We start from the raw sequence: 21,934 nt of genomic DNA on the forward strand, positions 1-21,934 counted from the left end.
CTTGTTTTTATATCCATTCAGCAAGCCTGTGTCTTTTGGTTGGAGCATTTAATCCATTCACGTTTAAGGTAATTATTGATATGTATGTCCCTATGGCCATTTTCTTAATTGTTTTGGATTTGTTTTTGTAGATCCTTTTCTTCTCTTGTGTTTCCCACTTAAAGAAGTTCCTTTAGCATTTGTTGTAGAGCTGGTTTGGTGATACTGAATTCTCTTAGCTTTTGCTTGTCTGTAAAGCTTTTTTTTTTTTTTAATGTTATATTAATTTATAATAATGTTATATTAATGTTATATTAATGTTATTTAATTTATATTAACATATTTCCATACAAATAACCCAATGAAAGTTTAGTATTAGTTGTTTTGTTTGTTGTTTTTTTTTATACTGCATGTTCTTATTAGGCATCAATTTTATACACATCAATGTATACATGTCAATCCCAATCGCCCAATTCAGCACACCACCATCCCCAGCTCACCGCAATTTTCCCCGCTTGGTGTCCATATGTCCGTTCTCTACATCTGTGTCTCAACTTCTGCCCTGCAAACCGGCTCATCTGTACCATTTTTCTAGGTTCCACATACATGCGTTAATATACAATATTTGTTTTTCTCTTTCTGACTTACTTCACTCTGTATGACAGTCTCTAGGTCCATCCACGTCTCAACAAATGACTCAATTTCGTTCCTTTTTATGGCTGAGTAATATTCCGTTGTATACATGTACCACATCTTCTTTAGCCATTCGTCTGCTGATGGGCATTTAGGTTGCTTCCATGACCTGGCTATTGTAAAGAGTGCTGCAATGAACATTGGGGTGCATGTGTCTTTTTGAATTGTGGTTTACTCTGGGTAAATGCCCAGTAGTGGGATTGCTGGGTCATATGGTAATTCTATTTTTAGTTTTTTAAGGAACCTCCATACTGTTCTCCATAGTGGCTGTATCAATTTACATTCCCACCAACAGTGCAAGAGGGTTCCCTTTTCTCCACACACTCTCCAGCAGTTGTTGTTTGTAGATTTTCTGATGATGCCCATTCTAACAGGCGTGAGGTGATACCTCATTGTAGTTTTGATTTGCATTTCTCTAATAATTAGTGATGTTGAGCATCTTTTCATGTGCTTCGTGGCTGTCTGTATGTCTTCTTTGGAGAAATGTCTATTTAGGTCTTCTGCCCATTTTTGGATTGGGGTGTTTGTTTCTTTAATATTGAGCTGAATGAGCTGTTTATATATTTTGGAGATTAATCCTTTGTCCATTGATTCGTTTGCAAATATTTTCTCGCATTCTGAGGGTTGTCTTTTCGTCTTGTTTATGGTTTCCTTTGCTGTGCAAAAGCTTTGAAGTTTCATTAGGTCCCATTTGTTTATTTTTGTTTTTATTTCCATTACTCTAGGAGGTGGATCAAAAAAGATCTTGCTGTGGTTTATGTCAAAGAGTGTTCTTCCTATGTTTTCCTCTAAGAGTTTTATAGTGTCTGGTCTTATATTTAGGTCTCTAATCCATTTTGAGTTTATTTTTGTGTATGGTGTTAGGAAGTGTTCTAATTTCATTCTTTTACATGTAGCTGTTCAGTTTTCCCAGCACCACTTATTGAAGAGACTGTCTTTTCTCCATTGTATATCTTTGCCTCCTTTGTCATAGATTAGTTGACCATAGGTGCGTGGGTTTATCTCTGGGCTTTCTCTCTTGTTCCATTGATCTATGTTTCTGTTTTTGTGCCAGTACCGTATTGTCTTGATTACTGTAGGTTTGTAGTATAGTCTGAAGTCAGTGAGTCTGATTCCTCCAGCTCCGTTTTTTTCCCTCAAGACTGCTTTGGCTATTTGGGGTCTTTTGTGTCTCCATACAAATTTTAAGATGATTTGTTCTAGCTCCGTAAAGAATGCCATTGGTAATTTGAAAGGGATTGCATTGAATCTGTAGATTGCTTTGGGTAGTATAGTCATTTTCACAATGTTGGTTCTTCCAATCCAAGAACATGGTATATCTCTCCATCTGTTGGTATCATCTTTAATTTCTTTCATCAGTGTCTTATAGTTTTCTGCATACAGGTCTTTTGTCTCCCTAGGTAGGTTTATTCCTAGGTATTTTATTCTTTTTGTTGCAATGGTAAATGGGAGTGTTTCCATAATTTCTCTTTCAGATTTTTCATCATTAGTGTATAGGAATGCAAGAGATTTCTGTGCATTAATTTTGTATCCTGCAACTTTACCAGCTCTAGCAGTTTTCTGGTGGCAGTTTTAGGATTCTCTATGTATAGTATCATGTTATCTGCAAACAGTGACAGCTTTACTTCTTCTTTTCCAATTTGGATTCCTTTTATTTATTTTTTTTCTCTGATTGCTGTGGCTAACACTTCCAAAACTGTGTTGAATAATAGTGGTGAGACTGGGCAACCTTGTCTTGTTCCTGATCTTAGTGGAAATAGTTTCAGTTTTTCACCATTGAGGACGATGTTGGCTGTGGGTTTGTCATATATGGCCTTTATTATGTTGAGGAAAGTTCCCTCTATGCCCACTTTCTGGAGAGTTTTTATCATAAATGGGTGTTGAATTTTGTCAGAAGCTTTTTCTGCATCTACTGAGATGATCATATGGTTTTTATTCTTCAATTTGTTAATATGGTGTGTCACATTGATTGATTTGCGTATATTGAAGAATCCTTGCATCCCTGGGATCAATCCCACTTGATCGTGGTGTATGATCCTTTTCATGTGTTGTTGGATTCTGTTTGCTAGTATTTTGTTGAGGATTTTTGCATCTATGTTCATCAGTGATATTGGTCTGTCATTTTTTTTCTTGTAGTTTCTTTGTCTGGTTTTGGTATCAGGGTGATGGTGGCCTCATAGAATGAGTTTGGGAGTGTTCCTTCCTCTGCAATTTTTTGGAAGAGTTTGAGAAGGATAGGTGTTAGCTCTTCTCTAAATGTTTGATAGAATTCACCTGTGAAGCCATCTGGTCCTGGACTTTTGTTTGTTGGAAGATTTTTAATCACAGTTTCAATTTCATTACTTGTGATTGGTCTGTTCATATTTTCTGTTTCTTCCTGGTTCAGTCTTGGAAGGTTATACCTTTCTGAGAATTTGTCCATTTCTTCCAGGTTGTCCATTTTATTGGCATAGAGTTGCTTGTAGTAGTCTCTTAGGATGCCTTGTATTTCTGTGGTGTCTGTTGTAACGTCTCCTTTTTCATTTCTGATTTTATTGATTTGAGTCCTCTCCCTCTTTTTCTTGATGAGTCTGGCTAATGGCTTATCAATTTTATCTTCTCAAAGAACCAGCTTTTAGTTTTATTGATCTTTGCTATTATTTTCTTTGTTTCTATTTCATTTATTTCTGCTCTGATCTTTATGATTTCTTTCCTTCTGCTAACTTTGGGTTTTGTTTGTTCTTCTTTCTCTAGTTTCTTTAGGTGTAAGGTTAGATTGTTTACTTGAGATTTTTCTTGTTTCTTTAGGTAGGCTTGTATAGCTATAAACTTCCCTCTTAGAACTGCTTTTGCTGAATCTCATAGGTTTTGGGTCATCGTGTTTTCATTGTCATTTGTCTCTAGGTATTTTTTGATTTCCTCTTTGATTTCTTCAGTGATCTCTTGGTTATTTAGTAACGTATCGTTTAGCCTCCATGTGTTTGTCTTTTTTATGTTTTTTTTCCCTGTAATTCATTTCTAATCTCATAGCGTTGTGGTCAGAAAAGATGCTTGATATGATTTCAATTTTCTTAAATTTACTGAGGCTTGATTTGTGACCCAAGATGTGATCTATCCTGGAGAATGTTCCATGCGCACTTGAGAAGAACGTGTAATCTGCTGTTTTTGGATGGAATGTCCTATAAATATCAATTAAATCTATCTGGTCTGTTGTGTCATTTAAAACTTCTGTTTCCTTATTTATTTTCATTTTGGATGATCTGTCCATTGGTGTAAGTGAGGTGTTAAAGTCCCCCACTATTATTGTGTTACTGTCGATTTCCTCTTTTATAGCTGTTAGCAGTTGCCTTATGTATTGAGGTGCTCCTGTGTTGGGTGCATATATATTTATAATTGTTATATCTTCTTCTTGGATTGATCCCTTGATCATTATGTAGTGTCCTTCCTTGTCTCTTGTAACCTTCTTTATTTTAAAGTCTATTTTATCTGATATGAGTATAGCTACTCCAGCTTTCTTTTGATTTCCATTTGCATGGAATATCTTTTTCCATCCCCTCACTTTCAGTCTGTATGTGTCCCTAGGTCTAAAGTGGGTCTCTTGTAGACAGCATATATATGGGTCTTGTTTTTGTATCCATTCAGCAAACCTGTGTCTTTTGGTGGGAGCATTTAATCCATTCACGTTTAAGGTAATTATCGATATGTATGTTCCTATGACCATTTTCTCAATTGTTCTGGGTTTGTTTTTGTAGGTCTTTTTCTTCTCTTGTGTTTCCCACTTAGAGAAGTTCCTTTAGCATTTGTTGTAGAGCTGGTTTGGTGGTGCTGAATTCTCTTAGCTTTTGCTTGTCTGTAAAGCTTTTGATTTCTCCATTGAATCTGAATGAGATCCTTGCCTGGTAGAGTAATCTTGGTTGTAATTTCTTCCCTTTCATCACTTTAAGTATATCATGCCACTCCCTTCTGGCTTGTAGAGTTTCTGCTGAGAAATCAGCTGTTAACCTTATGGGAGTTCCCTTGTATGTTATTTGTCATTTTTCCCTTGCTGCTTTCAATAATTTTTGTTTGTCTTTAATTTTTGCCAATTTGATTACTGTATGTCTCGGTGTGTTTCTCCTTGGGTTTATCCTGTATGGGACTCACTGCGCTTCCTGGACTTGGGTGGCTATTTCCTTTCCCATGTTAGGGAAGTTTTCGACTATAATCTCTTCAAATATTTTCTCTGGTCCTTTCTCTCTCTCTTCTCCTTCTGAGACCCCTATAATGCGAATGTTGTTGCATTTAATGTTGTCCCAGAGGTCTCTTAGGCTTTCTGCATTTCTTTTCATTCTTTTTTCTTTAGTCTGTTCCACAGCAGTGAATTCCACCATTCTGTCTTCCAGGTCACTTATCCGTTCTTCTGCCTCAGTTATTCTGCTACTGATTCCTTCTAGTGTAGTTTTCATTTAAGTTATTGTATTGTTCATCTCTGCTGTTTGTTCTTTAATTCTTGTAGGTCTTTGTTAAATATTTCTTGCATCTTCTCGATCTTTGCCTCCTTTGTTTTTCCGAGGTCCTGGATCATCTTCACTATCATTATTCTGAATTATTTTTCTGGAAGGTTGCTTATCTCCACTTCATTTAGTTGTTTTTCTGGGATTTTATCTTGTTCCTTCATCTGGTACATAGCCCTCTGCCTTTTCATCTTGTCTATCTTTCTGTGAATGTGGTTTTTGTTCCACAGGCTGCAGGATTGTAGTTCTTCTTGCTTCTGCTGTCTGCCCTCTGGTGGATGAGGCTATCTAAGAGGCTTGTGTAAGTTTCCTGATGGGAGGGACTGGTGGTGGGTAGAGCTGACTGTTGCTCTGGTGAGCAGAGCTCAGTAAAACTTTAATCTGCTTGACTGTTGATGGGTGGGGCTGGGTTCCCTCCCTATTGGTTGTTTTTCCTGAGGCATCCCAACACTGGAGCCTACCTGGGCTCTTTGGTGGGGCTAATGACAGACTCTGGGAGGGCTCATGCCAAGGAGTACTTCCCAGAACTTCTGCTGCCAGTGTCCTTGTCCCCACGGTGAGCCACAGCCCCCCCCCCCCACCCGCCTCTGCAGGAGACCCTCCAACAGAAGCAGGTAGGTCTGGTTCAGTCTCCCCTGGGGTCACTGCTCCTTCCCCGGGTCCTGATGCTCACACTACTTTGTGTGTGCCCTCCAAGAGTGGAGTCTCTGTTTCCCCCAGTCCTGTTGAAGTCCTGCAGTCAGTTCTCACTAGGCTTCAAAGTCTGATTCTCTAGGAATTCCTCCTCCTGTTTTTGGACCCCCAGCTTGGGAAGCCTGTCATGGGGCTCAGAACCTTCACTCCAGTGGGTGGACTTCTGTGGTATAAGTGTTCTCCAGTCTGTGAGTCACCCACCCAGCAGTTATGGGATTTGATTTTACTATTATTGCACCCCTCCTACCTTCTCATTGTGGCTTCTCCTTTGTCTTTGGATGTGGGGTATCTTGTTTGGTGAGTTCCAGTGTCTTCCTATTGATGATTGTCCAGCAATTAGTTGTGATTCTGGTGTTCTCGCAAGAGGGAGTGAGAGCACATCCTTCTACTCCACCATCTTGGTTCCTCCTCTCTCCCATCTTCATACTTTTTGACAGCAGTGCTTCACACCAGAAAATAATGAAGATATATATTAAATGTAACCAAGAGAGGAAATGTAGAAATAAGAACTTTATATCCAGCAAAATTATACATAAATCAGGTACAACATTTTGTCAGTATTCAGGAACTCAGGGATATTGGGAATTTCTTATGAGAACATCTCAGAGGAATCTGCTGGAGAGTGAACTTCAGATGACCAGAATGACTAGGGTGACATTGACATATGTAATAGTGATAAGAATATATAAAACTAGGAATAAAGGAGGGTTAAAAAGGAGAGGGTATGGTATGTAATATCTATATGCTCTGAAAATATACCTGTCATACAAAAATAAAAATGGGGACGGAGAAGGGAATAGCTTATATAAAATTAAATTGTTTTTTATAATTATTATTGGTGGTGTTTTATTGGTATTACTATTCTGAGAATAATCTGTGTATAATGTGGGATAAAACAAGGGCATCTCCTTCGTGCTTGAGAACCAAGATTCTTAGCATGAGAGAAGATACAAATGTAATGTAGACGAGATTAAACAAAACCAATGTACTTGTGACTGTATTTATGTATATATGTATGTGTATATATACATAGATAATTGCAATATATATTTTTATATATTATTTTTTATGTATAGTTGCTATATATTTCCTATATATATTTGCTATGTATATATATGTATTTGCTATATCTTTGCTATATATATATATATTTCCACTGAAAAGGCCTGGAAACAGTGACTAACCCAGTCACAACACGTATTTTTGCTGACCAAATTGTGTCTTGAAATACCTTATAACTTATAAGAGAAATGGGGAAATAGCTGATTCTACATGTAGGACTAGAAATGTATGAGTTTGAAAAATCTTGTTATACCAGGTAGCAAGGGAGCTATCAGACACTTTTTAGGATCACATCAAAAGGAATTAGGCATTACCTTGAAGGGTTTCTCACTGGCTAAATATTGGACAGTATGAGCTTGAGTAAACGTAAGACATACATGTATTCAAGTCTATACAGTTTGTTTAAATTCATGGGTTTATAATGATGTAAAAATTAGTCACCCTTTTGGAGATGTAAGGGAATTAATACATATCTTGAGAAATGATATACAAAAGGAAAGAATAAGGCATTTATGTTGCCTTCTTATATGAACTGTACCAGTGGCTGACCAAATGGTAGAAAAGGGGAGTATCTCTTTATAAAATTATTTCAGTTAATTAAAAATGTGATAGAATTACCATATCAGTATTTTTCACAATAAAATGCTCCAGGATGAATTATTTCCACCCACAGTATGAAGTGACTGATAGTGTCTCTCATAAAACCTTTCTAAACTAGACTCTCAGTGCATATATGAAATATATAAATATTATTTTAAAAAATGGAATAATACTGAATATAAAATATATGCAAATATATAAACTAAAATGTATAATATATAAATATATAATGTATAAAACTGTAATAGTACTGTTGTCTTATCTTTTAAAGTAATTTAAAAGTATACATAAATATTTTCCCTCTTTTAGCATACTATTTTCCCTCTTTTAGCATCATTATACAATCATGTTGAAATGATTCAACATTTTAATGATTTCATAAAAGTCCAGTATATGGGCATATAACATCAGGCTCATTATTTAAGTAATATGCTATTTTTATTGGACATTGAGTTTGCTGTCTTATTTATTTTCTATTACGAATATGGCCTCAAAAAACCTTTCTGTAGTAGAATGTTTTCTATAGCCACGATTATTTTCTTAGGAAAGTAGAATTATTAATCAACTATATATTTAATGATTTTGATGCCAAGTTTCAAATTGTACTCCAGAAAAATTTACTAGTTTACACATCCACCAGCAGAGCATAGTACCCCTATCCCCGCCTTATCTCTTTACATATATGTTTGTAAAAGTTTGCAGCAGTAGCAAGGTTAAATAACATTATTTTTCAGGGACAGTATTATTCTTATTTGAACACAATTTGGGGAAAAAAGATTGAATTTACAGACATTCAATTAATCTGCAACTTTTATGTAAGGTTTAAAGTCTAAAGTATGTTTTATGCATCTAAATTAAACCTTAAATAACCCTTTTCACTGTTTTAAATACTATGAAAGCTGGTAAAACAAAAATTTAAAAAGTAAATATGTAGTTAGTAAAATAAAGTGTCTTATCTGGTCTTCTTTATTTGCTAAAAATAATTCATTAGTAACTAAGGCCAATCACCTTTTTCAAATTTTTCTATAAATTGAACAGGTACTGTGTTTAACAGAAGCTATGAGGTTAACCAGCAATGCATTTACTTATCATTTATTATTTATTCTGATGAATTAGTCCAGTTAGCCTCTTTATCTTCTTCTGCTATTAAGAATTAGAAGCTAAGGAAAAAATCCAGCTTTGGTTTAACATTTTTCCGTAAGTCACTGAGCACATTTGAGAATAGATGGTAGATTCCCCCCTTGAAACAATCTTTCACATGTGCTCAAAGTGAGCTTCGTAATGTGCTGTGGAATGAGAGATTTCTAAAATGCAGGCCGTGATGTCGAGGCCTCCTACGGTATGTGGTGGTGCTGGGATTGGACAAGCGTCCATCTTTCTGGCAGAGATTCTTTTAAGTGACTCCTAAGTACTTGAGTGTTGAATTTAGCCGAGCCTCTTTGGAATGAGAGAATCTCCTTGAAGGACCTAGGTGTGTGTTACCTATTTTTTAAAAGGATGAAATGCTGATTTTTAACAGTGGCAGAGTTCTGATATACTCTTTGTTAATATTTGCAGGATATTCCCCAGTAGAAGATCTCTGTTTTTGCCTAATATTTTTCTTAAAACAATGTTGTTTTAAGAATAATGTTGCTATTCCAATCTGTCACTCCCTGGGGCAAAAGAGCATGGCTGATAAATTTCCTGTCTCATATATCTGGAGCTTCTCTACAATAACGTATTTTGAACTTAATGCACCCTTCTTGCTATGTATGTGAGACGCATAGTTTGTCATATTGTTCTTCATCTTGTAGGTTTCACTCCTTTAATCAGACCCACTTCTGTATATTAAGGAAGTTAATTGGTTAAAACACTATTTCAGGAATATATTAGAATATGTATCAAGTTAGGAAGGTTCCTTAGAGATTTCGCCAGCCCCTGCAGTGTATAACAGTGGAAAGAGCAGAGACCAGAGAAATTAAGACTTTCCAGTGTTCAAAAAGCAAGTTCACAGCTGATACTTTTTGTAACTGTACTCAGGATGTGAGTTTATTTACATTGTAATCCATGTAACGACAATGAAAAAAAAATTTCCTGGACTGTTAATGGTTTCAGAAAGGCTGAGTTACCAATATGGATCCTCTAAAGTTATATGCAGAAAATACATATTACTGTTTGTATAAGTGATTTTTTAGAGTCATGGATACAATACCAAATAAAATGAAATATGTTAATATTGTTGCATTATTTGTTCCATAATACATTCATGTTGCTTTGCATTACATTTACTCTATGGACTTTAGAAATACTGAGAAAAACATGATACCAGTTTATGAGAGCTTTAATTAAAATAGTAATGAGTGTTTTATTACCAAAATTGATTTAAGTTGTGATAAAATATTATCCTTTTTCCTGACCCTTTGGCAGCCTTGCCATGCTGGCTGATTCTTAGAAATGCGAACTTTTCCTTGTCTTAGTGGCATAGGCTACTCTGGTTTTCTTTACACAACCTGTGGGCTTTTTACTGTTTTTTACTCCTATCTCTTAAAACTAGCAATCTCTAAGTTTCTTTCCTTGATTCTTTTAATTTATATCCCCATGCTTTTTGTATTTTCAAGCATTTCCACATATTCAACAATCATCCCAGCATACATGATTTCTAGCATTTTCAGCTTTTTTCCAACTACTGAAACTGCATTTTTAACTGCCTGTTAAATAGGTTCATTTTGATGTTTGCTGGTATACCAGGTTTAATATGTCCAAATCTGAATTCATTATTTCCTCAACATCCTAAACCAGCTTGCCCTCCTTATTTTCTTCTTTCTGTTAATGTCACATCTTTCTCCTAGTTAATTAGGCTCAAAGTCTAGGAATAATTTTTCCTTATTATATATCATTCCCTTATCCTTGACATTAATAGAGTTGTCAAGACTTGCAGATTTTACTTCTGAAATGTTCTCTCATCCATCCTCAATTTTGCATTTCTCTCCTGCAATCCTAATTCATCTCTTTCCAGACCATTGTAAGAATGAACTGTTGGTCTCTTTACCTCTGAAAGTCTTTGTAAATTACCCTGCAAATATGTTATGCTAAAGCATAGCTCTGGCTCACGTGGTCAAGGGCTGACAATGGTCCCACTAGCTAACAGTGTTTTGTTTTCTTTCGTTGTTTTTTTTTTTTTTTTCTTTTGGTCAAAGCATAATAATTTCTCTAGGAAATGGCTCCAGACTACCTTGCTATAGTCTTTTCTTTCACTTTGCTACAGGGCCCCTATCCAAGTGTTTGTCAAATTTAACATGCATGCAAATCAAATGTAGATCATGCACTGTTCTCAGAAAGTGCTTTCTTGGTTCTGTGCTATTCACTGTCTCTAATACCTTGTCCCCCATCTCCGTCTATTATAATCCTATTCCTCCTTCAAAACACATCTCAAAAGCCAACATATCCATGAGATCTTATTTGCATGAATTTTATGTCCTTTCTCAAATTCTCAAACATCTATATGTATATTGTTCATAACACTTAAACTATGTTACCTCACATGATAGTTTCTCAAGTAGAAGGTAAGAATTGTGAAGCTGGGCTATGCTCTATTTCACTCTAAATCCCCTATAGACCTTGCTGAACACTTCACGTGAAGTAGGTGCTCAGTAACTTTTGTTTAAATGGAATTATTCTATGTGACGGAACGACGCTGGTAGAATAAACTACTAGCAAACAGACTTGAGTTCGTAATTAATGTTTCTGATATTTCCTGTAAACTGGAAAAGCTTAGATTCTCTTTAGCTCTGGCCTTTTCAGAAATGTTTGTATAAATTCCAAATATCAAACTCTGCCCTATTGTTAAAACAACAGCAGATTTCAAGTCAACTTGAAGTCTGAAATTAAAAAGGAAAATGCTAAGTCACAATGAATATGAAGAAGGTTAAAGCTTTTAATTTTTTTTTTTAAGGAAAACTTAAATTGGTACAATTAAGTAGGAACAGGGTGTTCCTGTGGCTGAACTGGATTCTTTTACCTAGTTGTTCAACATATTGTTTGAGAAATGCTGTACGTTCTCAGTGCTTGTCTTAGTTTGTCACCACCCAAGCAGAGGGAGAATTGTGTCCATTATAAAGTGAGAATTGCTGGAGCTTTGGACTTAAAGGAAAAATGTCCCTGAGGTGCTCATTCAGCCATTCATATTTCTTGTGCTATTAATAGGTGCCAAGCAACGTGTAATAGATGGAGAACTGAAAGTCATAATCATTTTATAATCTGCTGAAAATCTAGTGGGAGAGATGGAAAAATAAACAATCACTAACAAAACAATGTGACAAGTTGTTAAAAATTGGGGAAGCTATGGCGCGTAAAAGAATAAGTAGGATTCGTTTGATAGAACAGGCAGGAGAGGACATTTCAGAGTGAGCAGTGTTCCTCAATCTTTTTTTTTTCATTATCACCCTCCTAAGGAGCAATTTTAGACCCTTTTTTCCTAAATGCTAGCCCCACCCCCATGAAATGTTAATACCACAGATATATTGTATGTCCCTTTATGTATATGGCATGTTGGAGAGCCATAAACCATTGTAATATCTAACATTTTTTTGTCCCCCCCAAGAGCCAATTTTCATTCCCTTGGGGTGATATCACCCCATTATAGAATGCTTGGCATGGAGGGATTAACTGCCTAGATCTAGTCAGTTAATTTGAATGCCCTAGGGTCAATCTTGGCAACCAAGTAGTGTCCTACTGCCCTTAGATTGTTGTCTCTACCTTGCTGTCAGCGATTTTCAACTGATTATGGCTTAAGTATTATAGTCAACTGGCTTTTGGGGTAACCTTCTCTGTATTTAGTAGGTTAAGATTCTTCTGTGAGTAATAGAAAAGTGAAAACTAACAGTGGTTTATGCAGGATAGTTTATTACTCACTCTCTTTTATGTACAGAAAGGCCAGAGATGGGCAAACCAGGGCTGGAGTACGACTCTGCTCTGCGTTGTCTTGAAGGACCCAGGCTCCTTCAGTTCACCCTGCTTTGTCACTCTAGACTGGCCCTTGTCCAAGTTGGCATCTGTAACCTAGTAGCAGGAGGAAGGAACATGTGACAGCTGTCTGTTAAGGTAGGATTCAGGAAGCTGCCACAGAGGACCCCTACTACAGGGTATTGGCCAGGACTTAGGCACATGCCCAGACCTGGCTACAAAGGAGATTGGGACATGTTGCCTTATGCCCAGATAAAATTTTTATGAAAAATGAGAATGGACAGTGAGAAACCACTAGGGTTTTTGTTACTCCCTGCCAGGAAATTTTACTTTGAAGAAATTACTTTTGCCAGATAAATAATATGTAATGATTGGATCAAAATACAATGCGTTAAAATGACCCACAGTCAGAGATTTAACAAGTCAAACTCCTTTAAGTATTCTTTTTTCCCATATAGTTACCATCTGGGCACGACTTTTATATATTTATAATTAAATAGACAGATATAATTGTTTCTTTTTCATTTAATGTTTTAATAAGCATTTTTCTGTGTTATAGAATCCTCATAATTTTAATGGCTTTATATTTGTTATAATAAATATTTTCATGTGTATTAACTTCTCATTTTTTCTTTTTTTTTTCTTTTTTCACACACACACACTGTATTTTATTTTTACAAGCGATAAATAGACTGACACCAAGCATTGTAAATGGATGACCACAACAAAAGCAACAATGATTGCAATTACCAAACTCATTTTTTCTTATTATTTTCTTTATTTCCTTTATCTTCTTACCAAAAGTGAGATAATTGGGTTAAAGGATACAGTCATTTTATATGTCTTGAAATATACTGAAAAATCATTTTTCCAAAATGAATCTGCCAGTTTATTATTTTTACGTTATGTATGAGAGTGCCAGCTTGATTACCAAATTCTCTCATTGTATTGGTTTTAAAAAGGCACATTGCTCTTATTTCAATGTGTTCTTTTGCGAACTAGCAGAGTTGAACAGTTTTATATAGATATGTTACTTTATTAACTTTAACTCAAATTGTTCGTATCATTTTTTATTTTAGTGTTACTTTTCATACTAATTTCCATATGCTTTTTATATAGTATATATTATTATTTTTAAAAAATTTTTTTTAATTTTTGAATTTTATTTTATTTATTTTTTTATACAGCAGGTTCTTATTAGTTATCCATTTTATACATATTAGTGTATACATGTCAATCCCAATCTCCCGATTCATCACACCACCACCACAACCCCCGCCACTTTCCCCCTTGGTGTCCATACATTATATATTATTTTTTATATATAAAATTTGCTGCAGATGTTTATCTGGATCTGTCTTCTCTCTTATAAAATCATTATTTTTATCATTTTATATATTTTTACATAATATAAATAAATTTTTATATAATATAAAATAGCTCTTTTATGCATATGGAATTTACATATTATATATATAATTGTATACATTGTGAGGTTATATTTGGTTTATATTTGTTTCTCCAAATTCCTCAGCAGTTATCACACTCCATTTTAAAATAACTCCTTCTTTTATATCTATGATGTAGCATTTTTAATACATAAATATATAACATATATACATATGCATATATGTATGTACATAGGTGTAATTTGAATTATTATGCTATTTCATTTCTGTTTTTGCAGTAATTTCCACTGATAAAATGATGTTTTAAAAAACACGTGGCAATGATGAATAATGTTAGCTCTTATTTTACCCGTTGTAACCTTTCTTTTAAATAATATATTTTGAGAGATTTATCCATTTTTTAAGGATATTTATTTTTTAATGGAATTTTGTTAAATAGGACAAAAACCCACTGTTAAAACTGGCTTTGAAAAAAAAAAAAAAAAACTGGCTTTGGACACAGGGGTTAAATTTTGAGAATCATAAATGTGTACTGAGGAGTAGAGCAGCCCCTTTCAACCCCCAACTCCCACCCCCAAGCAGTAGTACCTGTGGAGAATATGTGGAGAGTATTTCTGCTCACAGGTGTTGGAGGGAGGCTGAAGCTCAAATATCTGTCCATTATTCTGAGGCTAAGTTCTAGGTTATCTGATTACCTCTCATCAATCATCTTTTGGGGGAAGTGACCTATAAGAAATAACATTTTTCTCCATCTCCCCAAACAAACTTTATCTTCTTTGTGTTGGCATATGACCTGGCAAACAACAACTAGTATCTTTCCAATCCCTGTTCTAGAGCCTGAGAGAAGATCAAGGAGAAAGAAAAAGCAGGAGGGATCTTTAGCGGAGAACCTGACCTAGAAAGAGGCATGGCAGAGAGAGGGGGAAACAAATTAGGAAAGAATGACTGAGATGATTCAGATATGTGGCAGTTCTCTTTGGTTTCTCTTCACATTTAAATGCATATAAGCATTTAATGTGTGTTCCTTTAAGTTGTGCTAGTTTTTCTAACATCTCATGGCCTATACCAAACCAAGACACTATTGTCTGACCTAAAATTATATTCAAGTTTAACTCCATCACATGCAAGTTTTTCCTCTTTGTTATAAGAACAAATATAAAATAACAAGTAGGGACCAATTTACATAAATTTACTCACTTTAGGCAGTCATAGCTTGAGATGAGTTTCTTTGAAGTTGCAAGTTGAAGTTTTATTCATTGAATCATCCAGGTTTGCAGCTTACATCAAATAATTCTTGAGCTCCACAATTCCCTTTGTACATATATGGGTTCAATATAAGGAATGACACTATATTGCTATTTATCTTGTTTTCTTATATAATTTTTACAGGAAAATATAAGTAGAAGGAAGGGTTCATTATTTTGGCCACTTGATTCCTAAAACTGTCCAAGAGGAAGAATAAATAAAGACCTGATTTATTATAAAATTTTGCAAAATTCCACCAACCTTTCTTTCCCCAAACTCTCCGTCAAAATGAATTCTGTAGAAAAATCAAAATATAAAACAATAGAATACATGTCAAGCATCAATTAAAGCTGTTAGAGCAGACCTCTGTTAGCCAAAGAAACATTCATTTAAAAAAATATCCTTCTCTGATTAATCTTTCCCTTGCATACCGCTAAAATAAATACACACACAAAATCAACCTTCAGGGTTTTCTTACTGTTTGCTGTGATTGTGTGGTTCAATCCATTAGAAAACTAGCAGTACAGTGCTTCCCACACTCCACTCAAGGAATCACAATTTCACAGTTTGGTTCCCAGCACTGCCTTGCAGGGCTGCTATCATAATGAGTTTCTGGCTCTGGACACGCAGGCAGTAGTCTCTTATGTTGGCTTCTCAAAAAGGAAGGAGAGAAACACTAGAGGGAACAGCAGTCATAGCGACATATAATAACACAAAAGCTATAGAGTCGTTCCCAATACTCATAAGTATGTTGCTGAAGTAGTGTGTCTCTTTCTCCCTCAGATAATGATTGTTTTCAAGAAGACGGGTGCAGATTTGTACAAGCTAAAATCTAGGAAGAAGCCTGAGAAACTAAGGTATTATGCATTATTTATTCAGAGCATTGTTTAACTGGGGTCTTTTTTACTTATTTATTTTTAACCAGAAGAAAAGAAATGACCAAATCCAAGAATTTAATCAGCTATAAAATTTCTGATACAGAAATCTTTTATGGATAAGTTGTTTATTTTTTAAAATCTGTGTTATTAAAACTATTATGAAAATAAACCAGTTTGAGGACATACTCTCATCGTATGCCGGGCAAGAGGGCATAATCATTTTATGTTTTGTGGCATTTTTCTAAAAAACAAGGTCGATGAGCAATCAGAAGAATCTAAAGTTATTTTAGCATGTGCTACTCCAGTGCTCTAGAGACATATGGCATCAGACTCCTCACTGGCACTCCTTCTCACCAGAGGCAATGTGATATATGAGCAATTGCACTGGCCTTGAAGCTAAACTTGGGGACACATTACAACCTCTCCCTCCTTCTGTGTCCCTGGATAAGTTTCTTAACCTTTTTGTCTCTCTCTATTGCAAGATTTTAAAAAGTGATGCAAATCTACCTTGCAAGGTCATTGCAAACACCTGTGATAATGCAGATACAGTATCCACTTTGATGGCTATAACAACACGGGGATTCAATGACTAGTAGCTATTATTATTTTTCCTTCTCTTGTCTATCTTACATTATTTTCCTAGATCATGTGGGGCAAAAGTGTCTTAATTGTACTTGCATTTCCACCCTCATCCTCTTTCCACACCCCTGAAAAACACTGTTAATTGGTAATGGCACTGTGTTTAGACAGTCTTAGAATCTAATTATCTTACAAATTTGCTGAGGGAGATGCTGTGTATGTACTTTTTTTTTTTTTGGTAGGTGTTAAAATTTCCAGTACAAATTGCATGCAAGAAAAGATACATTTGTTGCATCATTTCTCAATTTTGTCATTTGAATTTTATTATAGTTTAGTTTTGTACAAAACTGGAAGAATAAAGTAAGTGGGAACTAGTTTGTGCCATCCATGTTTTGAAAGTAATTTTTTTTTTGAGGACTGATACTGAGTAGAATCAGATCCCATTATGAATAGGTACCTAACTCCCACCTGATTAGTCTCCACTCATTTATGAAGAGATCCAGAATTCAAAAGGCAAAGAGTCCCCAACACTCTGTTCTTTTCCTGAGAAAGTCCAGAACTGAGTATGCTTATGGAAACTAAACCTTTAGGGAATAGGGAAAGCCAGTGCTGCCTCATGCACTGGGCCCGTGCTGCCCCAAAGAGGGACATCAGTTAGTGTCAGCCTAAAGCAAAATTTCCCAAGGGCAATTTCATCAAGACAGGTGGGCAGAGTTGTGATAGAGAGTTGTAAGAATTGCCATTATTTTCCCATTATCTGTTTTTTTTCAGTTTTATTGAATACCATGATTTAGATCTCTGTGTAGTCTAATGAGATCTCTCTGTAATTCTACTCTTCCCCTAACTCTGCATTAGGAGGGTCTCACCAGTTTTCAATGGTTTTGCTTTTTTCAATAAGCATTAAACTTCTAGTTGTTTTTCTTTTAGATTTTGTTCTTTTAAAAAGTCCTTTGGGAAGGACTTCAATAAAAGATGTAAAACAATGTACATATGTATGTATGTATATGTATGTATTTAGAGATGAGAACACACTTATTAAGTGAAGAGTGAACAAATCTCCATTTCAGAAAGAAAAGAAAAATATTTAAATTTAGGGTGATGGCTTTCTTGATATGTTACGCAGGATTCTGAGATGACCCTCAAAATTCCTACCTCCTGGAGTATATAGTCTGTATTATCCCCACCCATGGGTATGGAAACAACCCGTGAATAGAATGTATGTCACTCCTGTGATCAGATTACATTATATGATAAAGGTGAAGACATTTCTCAGATGGAATTAAGGTTGCAAGTCAGTTGACTTTGAGTTAATCTCAGGGGAAATAACCCTGGGTGGGCCTGATCTAATCAGGTGAGCCATTAAAAGAGACTGGACCCTTCCTGATGTTGGAGAGATTTGAAGTAGCAGTGATTATTTTCTCACTGGCTCTGAGGAAGCAAACTGTGGAGCAGGCAACATGAAAGGGACAGCAGGTGGTTTGCTAGCACAACACCTGGCTGACAACCAGCAATAAAGCAGGGACCTCAATTTCACAGCTGTAAGGAACTGAATTCTGCCAACAAGAGTGGGACCCTGAGCCTCAGATGAGAACAGAGCCCCAGCCAACACCTTGATTTCACTCCGTCAGGCCCTGGGATGACCCAGGTAACCAGTGTCCAGCCCATGAAAACTGTGAGATAAGAAATTTGTGTAGTTATAAACAGCTAAGTTTGTAGTGATAGAATAGAAAACTAATACACTTGGATAAGAAAAAGTTTGAAAAAAAAAAAAAAGAAAGAAAAAGTTTGAGTCCATCATTTTCTTTTTCATATAAAGAAAAAAATACTTCCTCCCTTAAATTTAATTATTTCACTTGGGGGTGTTTTGATTCCATCCTGTATCTTCAAAGTCATTCTTTACTCATACTTCTAATGAGCATTTACCATACCAGGTCTCTTCTTCCTTAAGACAGTCTTTTATCTATTCTATATCCCTCTCTAAATATCTTCCCAACTCTATCTAAAAGAGCTGTCTATCATTACGTTCTGGAATTTACCTTCTCTCGTTCACTGCAGACTAACTTGCCCCCATTAATCCACAAATACATTCTTTCTGTGTTTGGTCATAATATCCTTGCTAATCAGTCCAGTAGACACTTTTCAGTTCTTACCATCCTTGACCATTCAGCAGCATTAATATATTCTCTCTTCAAAACACTTCTTCTGGTTTTCATCACATTTCACTCTTCTCAGTTTCCTGTTTTATCCGTGATATTTTTTTGCTTTAAATTTTAGTATTATCCAAGGCTCCATCCTCTGTCTTCTCTTTTTGTCGATCTAAATAGTATCACTGAGCAATCTTATCCACTTACTTTATTTCAGTTGCCATATATAGTGCTGATGATTAACCTCTAGACCAGCTCTTTCTTTTCTGCTTCAGACCTGTGTGTCCAGTTGCCTACAGGATGTCTCCATTTGGATAGCTTAGATATCTTGAGTTCAATATACATAAAGTTCAATTAATCCCAGGCTTGTTCTCTTCCTACCTACCCTATTTTGTTGAATACCATCACTGTCTTCCTGGTTACTCAATCTGAGGATATTGATATTATCTTAGATCTCCTTATCTCCCACATTTATTCCTTTACCAAATTCTGCTGTGTCTTAGTATATCATATTTATATCCATTTTAACTATTTAATTGAATCTACTAGTATCTCTTTTCATATTCTGCAATATCCTAAAAGCCAATTTCTCTTTTCAATCCAGTCTATTTGCTTTTCTACATCGCACCTGGAGTAATCTTTATAACACACACATGTGATTACGCTTTTCCCTGCTTTTTTAATGACTCCTTTTCTTCTGCGTAAAATCCCACATTCTTTCACAGGGCCACACAAACCTTTCGTTATTCTCCTCTCCTTTACAGTCCTCTCCCTTATTACCATCCACAGCTCTTTGTGCTCTCCAGCTTTTGCCCACTGCCGTCTTCTGGGCTAGGAAACTCTTTCATGTCTGCCTCATTTATTTTAGGTGGTCTAGTTATCCCTTACAGTCAGGCTGAAGAAGCTTTCTTTGATCTATCAAACCTGCATTAGGTGCTCATCTTTTGTCCACGACAGCACTGTGTCCTGAGCTCTCAAACCGTGTTATAGTTAAATGGCTTTTCTTCCCTCTTAGACAATAACTTTCTTTAAAGTGGGCCTGCTTTCTTTTCACTGTTGACACCTCTAATCCCAACACAGTGCCTGACACAGCATAAATATTTTAGGAAAAAATTATTGATCAACCAAACAATAGCTAACTTTTGTTATGTCATAAAAATGCACTAATAATGGTACAATCTCAGTGAATTTTGTTGTTCAATGACAAATGTCCCATACATAAAACTATATTAAAGATTTTTACATGTGTAATATTGCCTAAAAACTGAAATTATATAAGCAAATTGAGGCAAAATTTTTTGAGGAATATTTCTTTTTTTTGTTTTTTGAATTTATTTATTTTTATTTATTTATGGCTGTGTTGGGTCTTCGTTTCTGTGTGAGGGCTTTCTCTAGTTGCGGCAAGCGGGGGCCACTCCTCATCGCGGTGCGCGGGCCTCTCACTATCGCGGCCTCTCCTGTTGCGGAGCACAGGCTCCAGACGCGCAGGCTCAGTAATTGTGGCTCACGGGCCCAGTTGCTCTGCGGCATGTGGGATCTTCCCAGACCAGGGCTCGAAACCGTGTCCCCTGCATTGGTAGGCAGATTCTCAACCACTGTGCCACCAGGGAAGCCCCGAGGAATATTTCTTATACAGTCTGTTTATATGTCAACCCAGTTCCTACTGTTTTTATCTTATTTGTTAAAGCAAGGTTAGTGAAGCAAAGCCAATAACATACGTATTTCTGGGGCTTCCCTGGTGGTGCAGTATTTGGTGGAATGTGTTTGGCTGAATTTGGCTTCCTTTTGGGTTCATATAAGAAAGAAGTGGAGAGGCAGCTAATGAAGTAGTAGGGAGCCGTGATATAGAGGCACTTGCCTAGCACGCTAAGGACCTTTTTCCTGATTCAACAATGGAAAATCTTTAAATGCATTAGAATAAATAAATGGCAAAATAAATCTTTCTATATGATGGATTTGAATATGGATGACTAGTTAGAAAGTTACTATGGAAGAGCTGTCTTCAAGACACAGAGGAAGAGAAAGCCAAGGAGGAATCAGATGGGCAGGATACATATTAAGGAGATAGAAATTACAGAACTTGGTAACAGGTTGGATGAAAAGTTTAGGCACAGAGATAAGCAGGAGGTACAGGAGAGGGAACCTAAAACTGTCTCTAGGGTTTCGAGTTTATATGACTTAAGAAAATACAACATTTTTTCCAAAAAAAAATGTAAAATTGAAAAGTTAAATGTATAAATGGAAATTTTTCCATTGTAATTCAGATTTTTAAAAGTTTGCCTCAGATTATTATTTTAATTTAACCATCTAGATAATTGCTTCAATTATCTACTTTCTATTTACTAACATACATGTAGTCTTTTTAAGATAATATAAATGGATTACAGTATGTAGCACATACATAAATTGAAAATAAAGCAATGTCATAACAGAAGGTATTTCTATAATTATTGTTTTAATAAAATCATTGATTTATACTTTTAAGGCATAGCTATGCAAATAAAATAAGGAAATATGCATGTTTTTAAAAATTTTTATTTATTTATTTTTGGCTGCATTGGGTCTTTGTTGCTGCACTCCACCTAATTCAGCCAAACACATTCTATGCTTTCCAACCTTTATATTTTTGTTGTAGTTTTTGCTAAATCTTCTTAATTTTTAAATTAATCCTTCTAAAATCTTACACAAGCATTGGGGTCCCAGTCATAAAGCATCTACTGCATGAAGCAGTCCTTGATTATCCAACCCTGTGATGTCACTATTTTGAACCACATTAACATTTTCTACCCTCTTACATCACTTATATCGGATTGTTAATATAGGTGTTTGTAAGGTTGTCTAACCCTCTCCCCACTTCCCAGGCATTAGATCGCCATAGTATTGAGAGTATAATTTCTTGTTTATAATTTCATCTCCACAGTGCCTAATTTTGCATCTTACAACTAATGTTATTTACTATTTTTGTTTCTGTGAAAGCAGAATTAAATTTTCATTTATTAACATACCTTAAAAGAAAGCATTCCATTTAAAAAATGAAGTACAGAGCTAAAATAAGGAGTAGAAGTAAAGAGCTATTATTTAGTTAGGATCAAGTACATTAAGAAAATTTAGTGCTCAACTTTTTAATTTACTAGAATTCTATTCAGTTAGATTCATTTTTCTTTTTTAACCTTTTTGCCCTTTTCTCCTTTCCTTTTATCTTTGCTATATATGTCTTCATGTAGATATAGCAATAACTA

The sequence above is a fragment of the Balaenoptera borealis genome (genome assembly GCF_965194805.1).
Source record: "Balaenoptera borealis genome assembly, chromosome: 5".
NCBI lineage: Eukaryota > Metazoa > Chordata > Mammalia > Artiodactyla > Balaenopteridae > Balaenoptera > Balaenoptera borealis.